Source organism: Numida meleagris, chromosome 2 (genome assembly GCF_002078875.1).
Source record: "Numida meleagris isolate 19003 breed g44 Domestic line chromosome 2, NumMel1.0, whole genome shotgun sequence".
NCBI classification, from domain to species: Eukaryota; Metazoa; Chordata; class Aves; order Galliformes; family Numididae; genus Numida; species Numida meleagris.
In genome coordinates, this window is record NC_034410.1 from 120,022,302 (window position 1) to 120,039,197 (window position 16,896).

Consider the following 16,896-nt stretch of genomic DNA (forward strand, 5'->3'; position numbering starts at 1 on the left):
GTCTTCCCTGCCCTCTGTTACACGCCCTTTGGGAGGTGAGTCATTGGTGGTCTGAGTACTTTCCCACAAAGAGATGAACCCCATACCCCACTTCTTGGTGGGCTATGTAACCCTGTAGCTGACTTCAGGCTCCTCTCATGCAAGAACACCAGATTTCTTCATGGCAAAGGACTAACAAGCAAAGATCTTACGGACCCCAGACGGATTTGAGTTTAATAGCCTCTTCATGAACAGGCAAGGAGTCTACAAACCTGAAAACTTCCCATGCTCCACTGTAGTGATCTAACTCCCACATTAAACTTAGTAATGTGTTAAGAGATGTTAACTGCTCTTAAAATTGTTATCCTGCATCTCAGAGGATAGGACAGCAATTAATTAACAAAACCTTATTGCTACTATTCATCAAAGAATTTTTATCTAACTGACTATGGTAGTTTACTACAAACTTTTGTCCAGGGAGTTTCAGACCATGGTGTTGCTAGGAACATTGAAGAAAGTAAGGCAGGGTGAGGTAAGGTAAGGTAGGGCAAGGATTCACTATTCTAATTCAGTCATTTGGGAATATTTTAGCGTCTAATTCCCACAGATTTTCTTATCTCTTTTGTTTTAATCTCAAACGTGGTTAATACTGGAAAATTAATTAACAACCAGTAGAGAGAAAATGAGATTGAAAGTAACTTGCTTGAATGTGACAAAAGAAAGAGAATTCCCAATTAAAAGAAGAAAAAGAGGAAAGAAGCATAACAAAACAATAGACCTCAAGAAGGTAGATTTGAGCAAATTTAGGTAAATGTTTGAATAAAATTTCAGGGGAAGCAAGTGAAAGCAAAGGGAAAATTAAAGAGAATGGTTGTCATTGATAAAGGACAGAAACAGAGAAATTCATAGTGCAGAGCTAAGGTAGGGCACAGAGGCCAGGCTCTTCACTGTAAGTTTGTCACTGTCTCCAAACACAAGAGGAAAAAGAACAAAATGGAAAGAAGCTCATATTCATAATTACAGGAAAGGAATAATAGTATGAGCAATGACGGATAGGATCCTAAAGGCCAAAGCATAAAACAAGATGCAACAAGAAATTTGGCTTTTAAACAGGCTTACTAAGGGAAGAGTCAGGCAAGAGGAAGGCCTCTGCCTTGCTAAAGAGCTTGATGTAGAGAAGGATAAAATACTCAGCTCTTTATTTTGCAGAGCTTTCCCTAAAAAATTCAACGATGAGTAAATCTATAATAATTAATACCTGCCAAAAAAGTGTAAGATTTCAGCCTAGAATAGAAGGATGGGATGAGGAGGTCTTGCAGGGCAAACTTTTTGATGCTTAATGTTTTAGCATCGCTGATATATTGCCAGGTATACTGGAAGTCAGGCTGAAGCAACCTCAGTGAAGAACATACAGGAGATGAACAGGAGCCCAGGGTAAATGCTCCCATAGCACCTGTCCTTGGGAGAGAGGAGAAATAGAGACTAACCAGCTTTACTGACAGTTGTTGAAAAAACAATTGTAGGCATTCAGATTGATTAAAAAAAAAAAAAAAGGTAGTACTTGCTAACACAGATATCAAGAACAAATTATGTCAATTCTACTATATTTTGGGAAGAAATATAGCAACATTGTCAGGGCATGCAAGGATGCCACAAGGAAGTCTAAGGCCCTCTTGTAATTAAATCTGGCAAAGGACAACAAGAAAGGCTTCTTTAAATATGTCAATCGCAAAAGGAAGATGGGAAAATGTGGGTCCACTACTGAATGAGGTGGGTACCCTGGTCAGGGAGGACACTGAGAAGGACACTTTCTTTGCTTCAGTCTTTACTGCTAAGACTGCCCCTCGGGAATCCCAGACCTTGGAGATAAGAGAATGAGTCTGGGGAATGGAAGAATTCCCCTTGGTTGAGGAGGATCTGGTCAGAGATAGAATTATAGAATCATAGAATTAGCTAGGTTGGAAAAGACCTATAAGATCATCCAGTCCAACCATCGACCTACCACCAATAACCCCACTAGACCATGTCTCTCAACGCTATATCTAAATCTTTCTTGAACACCTCCAGGGACGGTGACTCAACCACCTCCCTGGGCAGCCCATTCCAGCGCCTGACTACTCTTTCAGAAAAGTAGTATTTCCTAATGTCCAGCCTAAATCTCCCCTGGTGCAACTTGAGGCCATTCCCCCTCGTCCTGTCACTAGTTACAAGAGAGAAGAGGCTGACCCCCAGCTCACTACAACCTCCCCTCAGGTAGTTGTAGAGAGCGATAAGGTCTCCCCTGAGCCTCCTCTTCTCCAGACTAAACAATCCCAGCTCCCTCAGCTGCTCCTCATAAGGCCTGTGCTCCAGACCCCTCACCAGCTTAAGTGCCCTCCTCTGAACACGCTCCAGGGCCTCAATGTCTTTCTTGTAGAGAGGGGCCCAAAACTGGACACAGTACTCCAGGTGGGGCCTCACCAGGGCTGAGTACAGAGGGACAATGCCTTCCCTACTCCTGCTGGCAACACTGTTCCTGATACAAGCCAGAATGCCATTGGCCTTCTTGGCCACCTGGGCACACTGCTGGCTCATGCTCAGCTGAGCATCGACCAATACCCCCAGGTCCATTTCCTCCACACAACCATCCAGCCACTCTGCCCCAAGCCTGTAGCATTGCCTGGGGCTGTTGTGGCCAAAGTGCAGGACCCGGCACTTGGTCTTGTTGAACCTCATCCCATTGGCTTCAGCCCAGAGATCCAGCCTGTCCAGATCTCTCTGTAGGGCCTCTCTACCCCCAGGCAGATCGACACTTCCTGCCAGCTTGGTGTCGTCTGCAAACTTACTGAGGGTGCTCTCAATGCCCTCATCCAGGTCATCAGTAAAGATACTGAACACGACAGGCCCCAGCACCGACCCCTGGGGAATACCACTCATGACCGGTCGCCAGCTGGATTTAACTCCATTCACCACCACTCTCTGGGCCCAGCCCTCCAGCCAGCTCCTTACCCAGCAAAGAGTGTACCTGTCCAAGCCACGGGCTGCCAGTTTCTCCAGGAGAATACTGTGGGAGACAGTGTCAAAGGCTTTGCTGAAGTCCAGGTAGACCACATCAACAGCCTTTCCCTCATCCACCAGGCGGGTCACTCGATCATAGAAGGAGATCAGGTTGGTCAAGTAGGACCTGCCCTTCACAAACCCATGCTGGCTGGGCCTGATCCCCCAGTTGTCCTGCAAACGCCGCGTGATCTCCCTCAGGACAATCTGCTCCATAACCTTCCCTGGCACTGAGGTCAGGCTGACAGGCCTGTAGTTCCCCGGATCCTCCTTACGACCCTCCTTGTAGATGGGAGTCACATTGGCAAGTCTCCAGTCTTCTGGGATCTCTCCAGTTGACCAGGAACGCCAATAGATGATGGAAAGCAGCTTGGCTATCTCCTCCACCAGCTCTCTCAGTACTCTCGGGTGGATCTCATCTGGCCCCATGGACCTGTGGCAGTCCAGGTGGAGTAGTAGATCATCCTGGCAACATGAACACACACAAATAATAGAATCATAGAATCACAGAATCACCAAGGTTGAAAAAAGACCTCCAAGACCATCTAGCCCAACCGTCCACCTACCACCAATATTTCCCTACTAAGCTATGTCCCTTAGTACAATGTCTAAATGTTTCTTGAACACCTCCAGGGACAATGACTCAGCTATCTCCTTGGGCAGCCCATTCCAGTGCCTGACCAATCTTTTGGAGAATAAATTTTTCCTAGTATCCAACTTGAATCTTCCCTAGCGCAACTTGAGGCCATTCTCTCTAGTCCTATTACTAGGACTATTATGCAGGAGAAGAGGCTGACACACACCTTATCACAACCACCTTTCAGTGCATTGTAGAGAGCTATGAGGTCTCCCTGAGCCTCCTCTTCTCCAAACTGAACAAATCCAGTTCACTCAGCCAGTTTCATTGAACTTTTTTGGACAAGCTCCAGGGCCTTAATGTCTTTCTTGTAGAGAGGGGCCCAAAACTGAACACAGTATTCAAGGTGCAGCCTCACCAGAGCTGTGTAGGGGACCATCACCTCCCTGCTCCTGCTGGCAACACTGTTTTTTACACAAGCCAGGATGTCACTGGCCTTCTTGGATACCTGGGCACTTGTTTAGCTGAGCATTGACCAACACCCCCAGGTTCATTCCTGCAATACAGTCTTGTAGCCACACTGCCCTGAGCCTGAAGTGTTTCCTGGGGCAATTCCATGGGCCTTACTGGGATGCATCCATGTGTGCTGAAAGAACTAGCAGAAGTGATTGCCAAACCGCCCTCTATCATCTTTGTATGGTCTGGGAAAATGGGAGAGGTGCCTGAGAACTGAGGGAAAGCCAATGTCACTCCAGTCTTCAAAAAGAACAACAAGGAGGAGCTGGGAAAATACAGGTCAGGTTATCCTCCCCCTCCACTCTGGCCTGGTGAGGCCACATCTGAAGTACTATGTCCAGTTCTGGGCTGCCCAGTTCAAGAAAGATGGAGAACTTCTGGGGAGAGTCCTGCAGAGAGCCACAAAGATTATTAAGGGCCTGGAGCATCTCCCTTGTGAGGAAAGGCTGAGAGACCTGGGACTGCTCAGCCTGGAGAAGACTGAGAGGGGATCTTATCAATGTTTAAAAATATCTAATGGATGGGATTCAATTGGATGGGCCAGGTTCTTTTCAGTGGCGCTCAGTGTTGCCCAGACTGAGGGGCAACAGGCACAAACTGGAACACAGGAAGTTCCATACAAACATGAGAAATAATATCTTTACTTTGAGGGTGACAGAGCACTGAAAGAAGCTGCCCAGAGAGTCTCCATCTCTGGAGATATTAAAAGACCCATCTGGATGCTTTCCTGTGCATCCTACCATAGGGAACCTGCTTTAGCGGGGGGGGGGGGGTTAGGGTTAGGGTTAGGGTTAGGGTTAGGGTTAGGGTTAGGGTTAGGGTTAGGGTTAGGGTTAGGGGAGGTGTATTAGATGATCTCAAGAGGTCCCTTCCAACTCTACAGTTGTGTGGTTTTCTTCTTCAGTAGGGTACTTGATCTTATATTTAGCAAAGAAGTAATAAGTCACGTGTGCTGGCAGCAGCTTTTCACGTTGTCCCTTTGGATACTCTTACAAGGGCGTTAAGGAGACAGAGATAGGATGAAATTAGTACAAAAGAACAGGGAAAGATATATTCCTCCACAGCTTCTTGTCAAAATGGAAAAAGTGAGGTTTCTGTAATGCCTTTCCATAGGTTCAACACTGATAAATTTTCTACTTGATATAAGAATAATTTTTTTGTCATGCTCATAGCACATGGAACAAGAAGAAATGACCTTAAGTTTCAGGAATATTCATTTTAGACATTATTAAAAACTTTTCTAACTGTAAGTAGCACAAGGAGAAAGAGACAACTGCAGAATTCCCATCACTGGAAGTCTGTAATAACAGGCTGAACAAACATGTCAGAGATAAAAAAGGCTGTAGCTGACCCTGCCTTGAAAGAGAGGAATAGGTTAGGTCTCTTATCTCCCTCCTTTCTGTCTGCAATTGAAGGTATTCAAACAAAAAAAAATCTTTACTTGAAATGCGATAAAAATCATTTTACTTGACTTTAAAAGAAGAAGAAACCTCCCAGTGGTTTCTGGAATTGGGCCCTTACATAGCTTCTATCACATCAAATGGTATTGATGTTTATGAACAACACTATCTATCTGTATCATTTATCTTAATTTCTAACAGCTGTAATCATAATTAACTTTCAACACTGTAGTTGCGGTTCATGTTAAAGCTTCTTGCTTTGCAACGTCATTGCTGAGTGATCAATCTCTGGAGCTGATAATTAAAGGATGAACATTCATGGCAGAGAACTACATAAAATGTTACGGGAGACTAAATGATAAATGCAAATGCAGGAATTTATCAAGAGAAACAGTAGCTACACTGTGAAAATATTTCTCATTTGCAAGAAAGAAAAGTTTTGCATATTCTTAGAGTTGTGCTTAGTTTCCCTAAGTACTCCCCGATGCCTCTGGGAATACATGTGAACCTGAAAGTAAGACCTGGGCTGAGCGCTGAGGCTGCTGGGTTTGCGCTCAGCCCAGAGCAGAGGAGCTGAGGGGAGGCCTCATGGCGGCTGCAGCTCCTCACAGGGAGTGGAGGGGCAGCGCTGAGCTCTGGTCTCTGTGACAGCGACAGGGCCCGAGGGAACGGCGTGGAGCTGTGTCAGGGGAGGGACAGATGGGGATTAGGGACAGGTTCTGCACCAGAGGGCGGTGGGCATGAAACAGACTGCCCAGGGCAGTGGGCATGGCCCCGAGCTGCTGGAGTTCAGGGAATGTTTGGACAGTGCTCTCAGACATAGGGTTTGAATTCTGGGTGGTGCTGTGTGGAGACAGGAGTTGGACTCAGTGATCCCTGAGGGTCTCTTCTAACTCAGGATATTCTATGATTCTGTATATGTAATATAATAATAGGTGTACATGGATTTTGGCTAAGTAACATAAAACATTTTCTCATGATGATATCAGGAGTCACCTCTGTGATTCATGAATCCATGACTGGCTGTTCCAGCATGAAATCTACCGAGTTACGTGAAGAACCATCCTGACCTTACAGATTTCCTCCCGTACTTTCAATAACCTAATTAGCTGAAATTGCATCCACTACAATGTTATTAATATGACAAAGTAGCTGCTGTATGTTTGTTTGGCCCACTTACAAACCTGCGGTGAATGTGTCTGTTTTAAAAAGCCACTGAACTAGGAGCTGAAATGACACCAAACCAAGCACACTTTGCTGCACAAGCTTCACTTCACCCAGTGTCTTCCCTCTAGTAGAAGGCTATTAGAAACTGTCTTCTCTAGCATTAGCTTTCAAGATCTCTGTCACAATAAAACAGCTCTCACTCACATGTTCCTTTCAAAAATGAGTTCATGCTGTCCTTAATTGTACTTCAGACTGAGTTCATTAAGTTTGTGTTGCCCCTGAACTCACTGACAAAGACATTACAACAGGCAGGTGGAGTGGATTACAGAAAGTCAGCTTCTGTGGTGCATTTGGAAATGGACACATTCTCCGAGATTGTAATGGAAGAGTCACACATCTGGGACACTGCCTCTGCATGTCATCTTGCATGTCCAGAAATATATGAAGCAAGGAGGATAGAAAAAGCCTTCAAATGAAACAAATTTTTACAATATGTCCTCAGGTATAAATGAATACAGCATACAATTTTATATGTGATTGGTACGACACAGTCTCCTCTCCAAGACAATTTAGGCTAAAAGAAAGGCTATCATTAGTCCACATGCATTATTATTTAGTCTTTGAGTCTTTATTTCATAATCCAAATAATGTTATTAATGTATTTACAAATCTCTCTTATTTTCTTTGGTGATTTGGTTTGAGAGTATTTTACTGTAGCTGATGCCACCTACAGAAAATCATTAGCCTCCTTAGAAGTTAAAACTGTAACTGAATCTTTCCTAGTTTCTCATCTTCTATCATCTATCAGATGGTGCCTTTATTATGAAGGCAAAACCAATACAATAATTTTAAATATTTGTGAAAAACTGTCATGTGATTTTCTTTTCTAGATATTCTGCTAAGATTAACATATTATTTTAAGAGATGCAAATGTCTCTAATAAAATAAGAGCAAAGCAAACAAACAAACCTTTTCCCTGCTAGTTCCAAGTTCTTCGTTCTTAGGAAAATCAATCAACTAACACATAGTTATGTATAGACAACAAGTGATCCTCCAGAGGACAAAGGCACCCTGGGCTCACCATCTTCCAGAGGGCACTCTCTAAAAGCTTTGTTCTGGACTACAGTCATAAGGCTCAGGGTTCCACGTAGGTACAGATCTCATCTGAGCAGTGCCTTGTGTGAAGCTGGAAGTAGCTGGTTTTAGCATTCATTTTCCAGGGTGTTCGTTCAAACTTGCTACTGCAGAATACAAGGTAAATAATTAACATCCAAGAGATTTCCTACAGGCAGCCTGTTGAATGTGCATACTCAAATAGTCGAACACTCGCTGGAATCAGGGATTACTTTTTCCAGTTCCAGAGTTCAAATGGCTCTGCTGGGTGGGACTGTGGATCTGATCCCCTGCTGCTCAGGTGGATGGAAAACATCCCGTTAGGCCAGGATGATCCCATAAATGATTTCACGTGGGTTCTCACTGAACACGTGGCCATAAGAGAATGCAGAAACAGAAGAAAAAAAAAACCAAAAAACAACAACAACAAAAAACCCTCAAACCTCTGTAACTTGTCTATATCTTGAGTTACTTACATTGACTGGGTGATGCGGGCTTTTGTACTGCATGTTTGTTCTGTGTATTGTATTTTCCCTGTAAGTGAAAGAAGTCTGTTGTGGCAGTTTTCAGGGAAAAACACATTCCTGAACTCTCACTTAGCATCTGTTTTCTAGGAGTGAAGATGGTGGTGTGACACCAAGGGGGCAAAAGGATGGTGTGACACTGAATTTTTGGCTGTGCATGTCCAAACATGGGGATGTGAGTCCCTCTGCTGGTACGGGACATCCAGAATGGCAGTGAACAGACAGGTAGTGCTAAAATATCTTCAGCACAGGAAATATATGTGCCTAAGTCTCCAAATTCTTTATCCTACAAACCTCTGCGGAGCCGCAGGCTCCCACTGGTGGCACCTAATCTCTCCTACTACTTCATTATTTGTCTTGAGAATTCCTGAGGTGCCCAAGAGGTACACGGCAGATGCCTATAGGTGCATAGTATTGTCAGCAATAAACACCTTGGACACCCCAAAATGTGGCAAGTATTTTAACTGTAAATCTATTTGATATGAAGATCAGACCGAGCCTCTTGAGAGACTCTGGAAATTCTCACAGCATACTCATGGGGTAGCAACATCTCCTTTCAGGGATTAAAGGCCAGGTTGTACTTGTATGGTGTGTTTTTGCACTTACTGAAGCTGTCCCACTGAAGAGGGGCAGAGGAAGGTATCCGAGCATGCCAGTGAGGAAGGCACTTAACTGAGAGAGGGAAGGTGGCTGCGATCTCTGCTCTCTGCATTCCTTTTTTTTGTTGTTTGTTTGTTTTATTTTTATTTGTTTTTGTTTTGTTTTGTGTACTCTAATTTTTTCCACTAAAAATGCATAACTGCTGTTGGAGTAGGAACTGGAAACAAAAACCCTCCAATTTCATGTGCAGGTGTGTATCTTAACCAGCAAACTGCACCCCTCCAATCCCTCTTGCTTACCCTCTAGCCCAATGCACATCAAATTCTTCTTTGGTAGGATACTGTCTGGGAATGGAGCCTTGAGTCCCCTCAAGCAGAAAAAGAACAAAACGTGGCCTCCCACGTGCTGTGAGAGTATCCTCCACCAGGTACTCAGCTTTGTCTCTAGTCAAGCCAAAATAAAGAGAGGGCGGCAGGGAAGCAAACAGTTTCTGCTTCAACAGCACAATAAGAGCAGAAGAACCACACACAGAAAAACTCATCACACTCCTAGCTGCCAGCCACTTTCAACTCAGGAACTTCCTGAACAACCTGTGATTTATTTTTAACTTTCAGTGAAGTTCACTTCACTGGTGACTTCAGTCTACTCTACATCCTTTTTTTGGGAACTGGTTTTAAAGATCTGCTAAGAATAGGATTCAAGACATAGTGCTACTCTTCAGCTTTGTTTACTGAATAATTTTAAGAACTTCCAACTGAAGAGTGCTCTTTTTTGAGGAGTCCCTAGTTCTCCATGTTTATTGCATAGAAAAATAAGGTAAACAACTATCTGGACAGGCTGGATAGCTGGGCTGAGGCCAGTGGGATGAAGTTCAACAAGACCAAATGTCCTGCACTTTGGCCACAACCCCCAGGCAGCGCTACAGGCTTGGGGCAGAGTGGCTGGAAGACTGTGTAGAGGAAACAGACCTGTGGGTATTGGTTGACGCTCAGCTCAACATGAGCCAGTGTGTGCCCAGGTGGCCAAGAAGGCCAATGGTATCCTGGCTTCTATCAGAAACAGTGTTGCCAGCAGGAGCAGAGTAGTGGTCATCCCTCTGTACTCAGCCCTGATGAGGGCCCACCTCGAGTACTGTGTCCAGTTTTGGGCCCCTCTCTACAAGAAAGACATTGAGGCCCTGGAGCGTGTTCAGTGGAGGGCACTTAAGCTGGTGAGGGGTCTGGAGCACAGGCCTTATGAGGAGCAGCTGAGGGAGCTGGGATTGTTCAGTCTGGAGAAGAGGAGGCTCAGGGGAGACCTTATCGCTCTCTACAACTACCTGAGGGGAGGTTGTAGTGAGCTGGGGGTCAGCCTCTTCTCTCTTGTAACTAGTGACAAGACGAGGGGGAATGGCCTCAAGTTGCACCAGGGGTGATTCAGGTTGGACATTAGGAAATACTTCTCTGAGAGAGTGGTAATGCACTGGAATGGGCTGCCCAGGGAGGTGGTGGAGGCACCATCCCTGGAGGTGTTCAAGGAACATGTAGATGTTGTACTGAGGGACATGGTTTAGTGGGAAACATTGGTGCTAGGTGGATGGTTGGACTGGATGATCTTAGAGGTCTTTCCCAACCTTGGTGATTCTGTGATTCTATTCTGAATTCCCAAGGAGACATCAACATAGCTGATGCTGAGGTACATTGATACAACCCTGTTGAAGATTGCAGTGAAATCTTCAGGAAGGAAAGGAAATGAATACTTGTAGCAGAGCCTGCTGAACTGGAGGGACTAACTTTGCGCACAGAATTGGGCTGACATTTCCTAAAACTTCAAGTATTAGGCTTAGCAGTTAGCAGGTACATAGAAGGCAGAAAAAAATACTTCTCACTGGCTCTACAAATTATGCATTTTCTGCAAAATTTCAATAAAAGACAGAAGAAATTAGCTGAACAGGAGCACATGGTAGTGTGTAACTTATTTTCTCTTTTAATTGATTTGTTTTTCAGCATCAGATACACAAGTGACTGTTGGTGGAAATCATTATTTCAGGGTTCACACTGCCTTTAAGTGAAAGCAGCTGTTAAGACTTAAGTGTCTACAGAACTAAAGCTTTTAACCTCTCCCTGCTGTGATAGTTTAACATTATGAATTCCATTTCAGCTAGTGAGCTGAAAAAGGTGCACAGATGAAGTGGGGTATAATTTACTTTCACATAGCTAATACATTGCTAATTACACCTGAGTAAATATTGAAACAAATTTCTAACAGCATTAAGCATTACTCTCTTTTAAATGTGTTTTTCTGGAGGACTGTTCAGAACTGTAATCACCATTTCAAGTATAATGAAGCAGAAAGAAAAGGAGTTTTTACTATTTTTAGCTTTCAGTAGCGAGGTGAAAATAGTAACTATTTTTCAGCTGTTTGCCTACATGAGGCCAGCGCTAACAGTCAGTAATCTGAAGGTTTCTGTCATTAATAACAAATAAAGTCTTACTAGACCAGAATTAACCTTTTGTTTGGAGAAAGCTACATCTACTTAGGCTTTCAATATGGCTATATAGAAAAATTATACAGAACTCACTCTGGCTGTTCATTATTGGAGCTGGAAAATAATTGCCTTCCTAAAACCAGAAGAAAATCATCATAGGTACTGATACCAGCCCCAAGCTAGGATCTCTTGTCTGTTTTGCAGCTGCCTGCTGCTGTTGGTCTTTGCAGCCCCTCTGCTGCCCTCCTAAGATCACACACCCCATGCATTCCCCAGGTGGTTTTTCATTCCCACATCAACACAGTCCCACAGCTGGGACTCTTTCTGCAGCAATTTGTCCTTAGCCAAGCTCCTTACTTCCAGAAACAGTTTTTGCAGCTTTTCTCCAAATGGGAATTTGGATCTGAGAATAGCCAGAGGAAGGAGAACAAACCTTTTGCATCACCACAGAGAGGTCACGGTGGAAGAAACTTATATCATTATGATCCCACACTAGAGTAAATTGGTCATTTTATGTTGGCTTGTAATGAAAATGAGTTGTGGGCACTCCTGGACATATCTCTCCTTTTGCTATTTGCTGTCAGGATACAGAGTGGCGCAGAGCCTGCCCAGTACCCTGTGCTGATGTGCTCAGCAGGGCTCACGCTGCGCATGGCATGTTTGGGATGGCAGGGTACCTCCAGGTGTGTTATAGTGAAGGCAGGAAAGCCTGTTCCGAGAGTAGTCGAGGCAATCCTTAACCAGCTATACTGACATAAATTGTAAACCATTAGTCTGTAGGGCATTAGCATTACTTTTTCTCTGTACCACTACCTTCCACAAATACAGGGAAACTTTCTCTTGCATGCTGCATATAGACCTGTGAGAGAATGAAATAAAGGGATAAGTCATCTATCCATGCTAGAACAGGTTCTTAAAAGCACAGTCTCAATACACTATGTGGTCTAGTGGCAGTTTAGGTAAAGCTCCTTCACATCATCACAACACTTTGGAAGCAAAATAGTTCTTACTGGGATAGAGTTCTCTTTGGAAAATAAAACAGTAGCATTGCTAAAATGATGAAGAGCTGTTCATTTGTGCCTGGGTTTGTAGCCCAAGGGCTGTTGCACCTGCGTACAGATTGATACACACATATCCTGAACGTTATCTAGTAGGTTTAACAAAGGCTTCCAAGCGCCACGTCCTAATTTGTGACAGCAGAAATCTAGGGGAAATGACTACAGACTTAAATATAGTACAATCTAATATTTTGCAAAGCCTCGATAAATCAAAAAGCTTTTGCTGTAATTTAGAATTCAAGTTCCTGGGATAAATACAAAAATCAGTATGCTTACACTGAAAAGCAGGGAATGTTAATGCTGCTGGCACAAGAGAAGTCCTGTTTCAAATTTCTTGTCAAGACACAGACACACAGAGTGCAAATCCTCACACATTCGAGGCATAATTCGTTTGAATAATTATCAGATATGGGTTTAGTTGTATTCAACATTAACTACAGACAGCAGAAAGGGGTTGGGATTTAAGACAGAACCGTGGTGTTTTCCTGGCTGTGGCTGCCATCTAGTGTTTTGTCAGGAACGGTGACGTCCAGCTCAGTGAGTCTGCGTGTCCTCTGTGACTGAACTCCATTTGTGTACAGAAAGGATTAATAGCACAGATCCACCTCTCCAAGGGACAGCAGAGGAGGAAGATTTAACATAGCAAGGCGAGGAGGAGCTTCTGTGATATTAGCTGCTAAGTATTTCTTCTGAATTAACTGCTTTCCATGGTTGTAAACATGGTTTACAGACATATGAAAACATAAACTTTGATCCCCGCTGCTTAAAAAGGGAGTAGGTTTCCATCCCTCACTAATGCTGTCATACAGTTATTACTGTTCTATTTTGGGCTTCTTTTCCTTTCACTTAAATGGGTGTACAAATGGCCTGATTCTTTATAGCAGCAATAGTGGTGTAGGAAAGAAAAAGTCCCAGTGTAAAACTCTTGACCACAACTACAGAAACCAATTGCAAGTACGACACACAGTGTATAAGCTCAAGCTAATGTAGAAATCATCAGCGTAGGTGATAAGCTTCTGGAACAGGGTATACATACACCATTATTTTTACCATTTGAGCAGTTTGAATTGTGGTAGGAAATCATTTTTGCTCTGCTGTGGGAGGATCTAATCCATCCTCCTCCAACAGGCAATAGTTTGTAGCACTTTCACACAGTGACATGATGTGCTGAGCGTGCTCCTCAGTTTGCTTTGGATTTTGCAGTGGCTTTGAAAGCGTTTGCTTGTCCCATTGTAGTAGCAGGCAGACAGCAGGCACAAAGGAGGACATTTCAGAAACTCGTGCTGGTCTTTAGGAAGCCGCAGATCTGTGCGTGAAGACTGTGCAGTGACTGCATTCACTGCCACTTTTGGTGCAGCACAGGCGGTAAGCCAGAGATGAAATGGATTATGTTGTCCTGGAGATGGCTGGCTCTGGCACAGGCTCTTGAGGTGTCACATCACCAACAATAACCTTCTGATGCCTGGAGCTTGCACAAACAAAGGAAGTCATGCCAACTGCTGTAGATCCAACAACAATGTGCTGTCGGAAAATTGCCTGTCAGCACTGTAACAGCAGGATCAGACTTGTAAAGTAATTATTTCACCCACAAGTAATGAATAGAACTGAATTAGCAGCTGACTTTGAGAGGATGGGAAGAAGCTCACGAAAAGAGAGATCTCTTATATTCAAAATGCTTCACACTGAGCTCACAGGTTGACAGCTTGTGTCTAGTCAAAATATCTAGTCAGCCCTAGGCATTACACTGTACAGAAGCTCCTTAAAATCATAGCTTTGGGTCATGGATATTAGGAATAATAATCCATATTTATTATTGAAGGAACAAAGGAATTCTTCAGAGCTGCTTAACAGGGCTAGACAAAGGCCTAGAGCCTTTTTCTAGTTTGGCTTTGGCACTATTACCTGCTGGGAAAAGCTCCCAAGGATAAAATCTACTAGAAGACCCTACTTTGAAGAAGCAGAAAAGCCCTGCTATTTATCATAGAAAATTATCAATCTATCTTCAAATCAGTAAATGGAGAGAGCTAGTGATCGCGGGTGATAGTAAGGAGGCATCATTTTCTTTCTCGTACATAATCAGTACTAAAAATCAGTCTTATCTATTTTGTAGTACAGATTGTTTGAGTTTTAGGCTAAACAACAGTATACCTACTCTGAAGAACTTTGTTAAGAACAGCAGCAGGCTGTATAGCAACTATTTAGATTGTGACAGTTCAGCAAAATTCTCAAAGTAAAGAAACTGGCTGTATTTGCCCATACAGTCCTTTGATTTCAACCTTTTTTTTTTTTTTTTTTTTTTCATTTGTTGCTGGAAGTCTCCATGATCTCCTTCTCTTCGTACCTGTAAATCTTTGAGTGCTCTTAACCTTGAGTCTAAACTAGTAGTTTACCAGCTGAAATAATGATTTACTCATTAAAAAGCTGTCTAAGAAAGCTTCCTCTGTACTGGACTGCTTGTTTTCATAAGAAATATTAATGATCTTAATTTGTCAGTATCCAATACAGTATTTATTCAACATGGCTTCACTAAGGGCCAGCTGTGCCTAGCAAATCTAGAAGTTTTCTATGATGGAATTACCACATCAGTATAAGAGCAACAGACATCATCTACCTGGACTTGTGCGAAGTATTTGACACTGATCTGCACAATATCTTTGACTCTAAAATGAAGAGGCATAGATTTAATGGATGGATCACTTAGTGGATAAGGAATTGGCTGGATGGCCACATTCAAAGCATTGCAGTCAATGGCTCAATGTCCAGGTGGAGATCAATGACAAACAGCGTTCCTCAGGGATCTTCAGTGGGACTGGTGCTATTTAACATCTTTGTCAATGACACAGACGGGGTGAAGGCACCCTCAGCAAGACTGCCAACACCACCAAGCTGTGTGGTGTACCTGACATGCTGGAGGGAAGAGATGCCAACCAGAGGAACCTTGACAGGCTTCAGAGGTGGGTCCACGCAAACCTCATGAAGTTTAATGAGGCTGAGTGCAAGGACAATCTCAAGCACAAACACAAGCTGGGTAATACGTAGACACAGAGCACCCCAGCTGAGGACTTCGGCTAGTTGATGAATAAAAACCTGAGTATGAGCCAGCAGTATGCACTTGTGGTCCAAAAAGCCAGGTGTATCCTGGGCCACATCAAAAGAAGCGTGACAAGTAAGTTGACAGAGGTGATAGTTTGTCTCTATTCTGCTCTCTTCAGGCCCTACCTGAAGTACTGAGTTCAGCTTTAAGACCGCCAGCACAGGAAATACATGGAGCCGTTGGAACAGGCTCAGAGGAGGGCCACAAAGATGATCACAGGGCTATAAAGCACCCTCCTGTGAAGGCTGGGCTTTTTCAGCCTGGAGAAGAAAAGGATCTGGAAAAGACCTTATAGCAGTCTACCAGTACAAAATTACATTAGATAGAAAGAAGAAATTCTTCACTCTGGTAAGACACTGGAACAGGTTGCCAGAGAAGCTGCAGATGTCCCATGCCTGGCAGCATTCAAGATTAGGCTGGATGGGACTTTGAGCAACCTGGGTTAATGGAAGGCGTCCCTGCCCATGGCAGAGGTGTTGAAAGTAGATGATCTTCAAGTCCCTTCCAACCTAATGGAATCATTCTATGATTCCATACATGGAAACTGGTTTTCCTTTCAGACTGTCTCACATGAACCGTCCAGCAGAAGCTATCTTGTAAGTATATAACTTCATATTAAATTACATTTTAAAATCTTCAACAATTCTAAGATGACTAGCTCTGTCTCCCCCTCTTTCAAAACAAAACAGGCATTTTATTGCTTTGAACTTCCAGGGACTACATCTTATAAATAATCTCTCAAAAGCGTTTTGATTACAGTTATCGTGACTTCTCCATTTTACTAATACTTTTGTCAAAACTGCACACTAACACAGATGTAAAAAGGCACCTACGCGATTACATTCATATGTACTTTCTGTACAACTAAAAGAAGCGGCCACCTATTACATTATGACTTATTTAAGAGAATCATGCTTCAGCAAAGTAGCAAACAGGGATTTGTGATCTCCCTGACAGGGAGATTGAAGTTAAAAAGACAGAACTCCTAAAAGCTGTCACTTGTACAGTTAAAAAAAAAAAGCCTAGAATGTGAATAATGAGAAAGAAAGTAAATACGTGAAATGACACTTCATAAATTCCCCTTAGGAAAGCTAAGGGTGAGAAAGCTACATGTTTCAACCAGCTGATGGGCCACTGAAACAGGAAATTGATCTCTAAGATTTGAGTTCTGAGGACTGACATAATTAGCATACTATGATCTCACGGGAAGCTGTTGAAGTACTTTCTCTAAGAACACAGTGCAGGTGTATACACAGCCCCATTTCTGCAGAGGCATAACAGTTTATGATGTATGTGTGTCAGAGGCCAAGATGAGAAAGTTTTCAACTCAGAGACCACAGATCCAGCTTGTTGGGTCCCAGCATT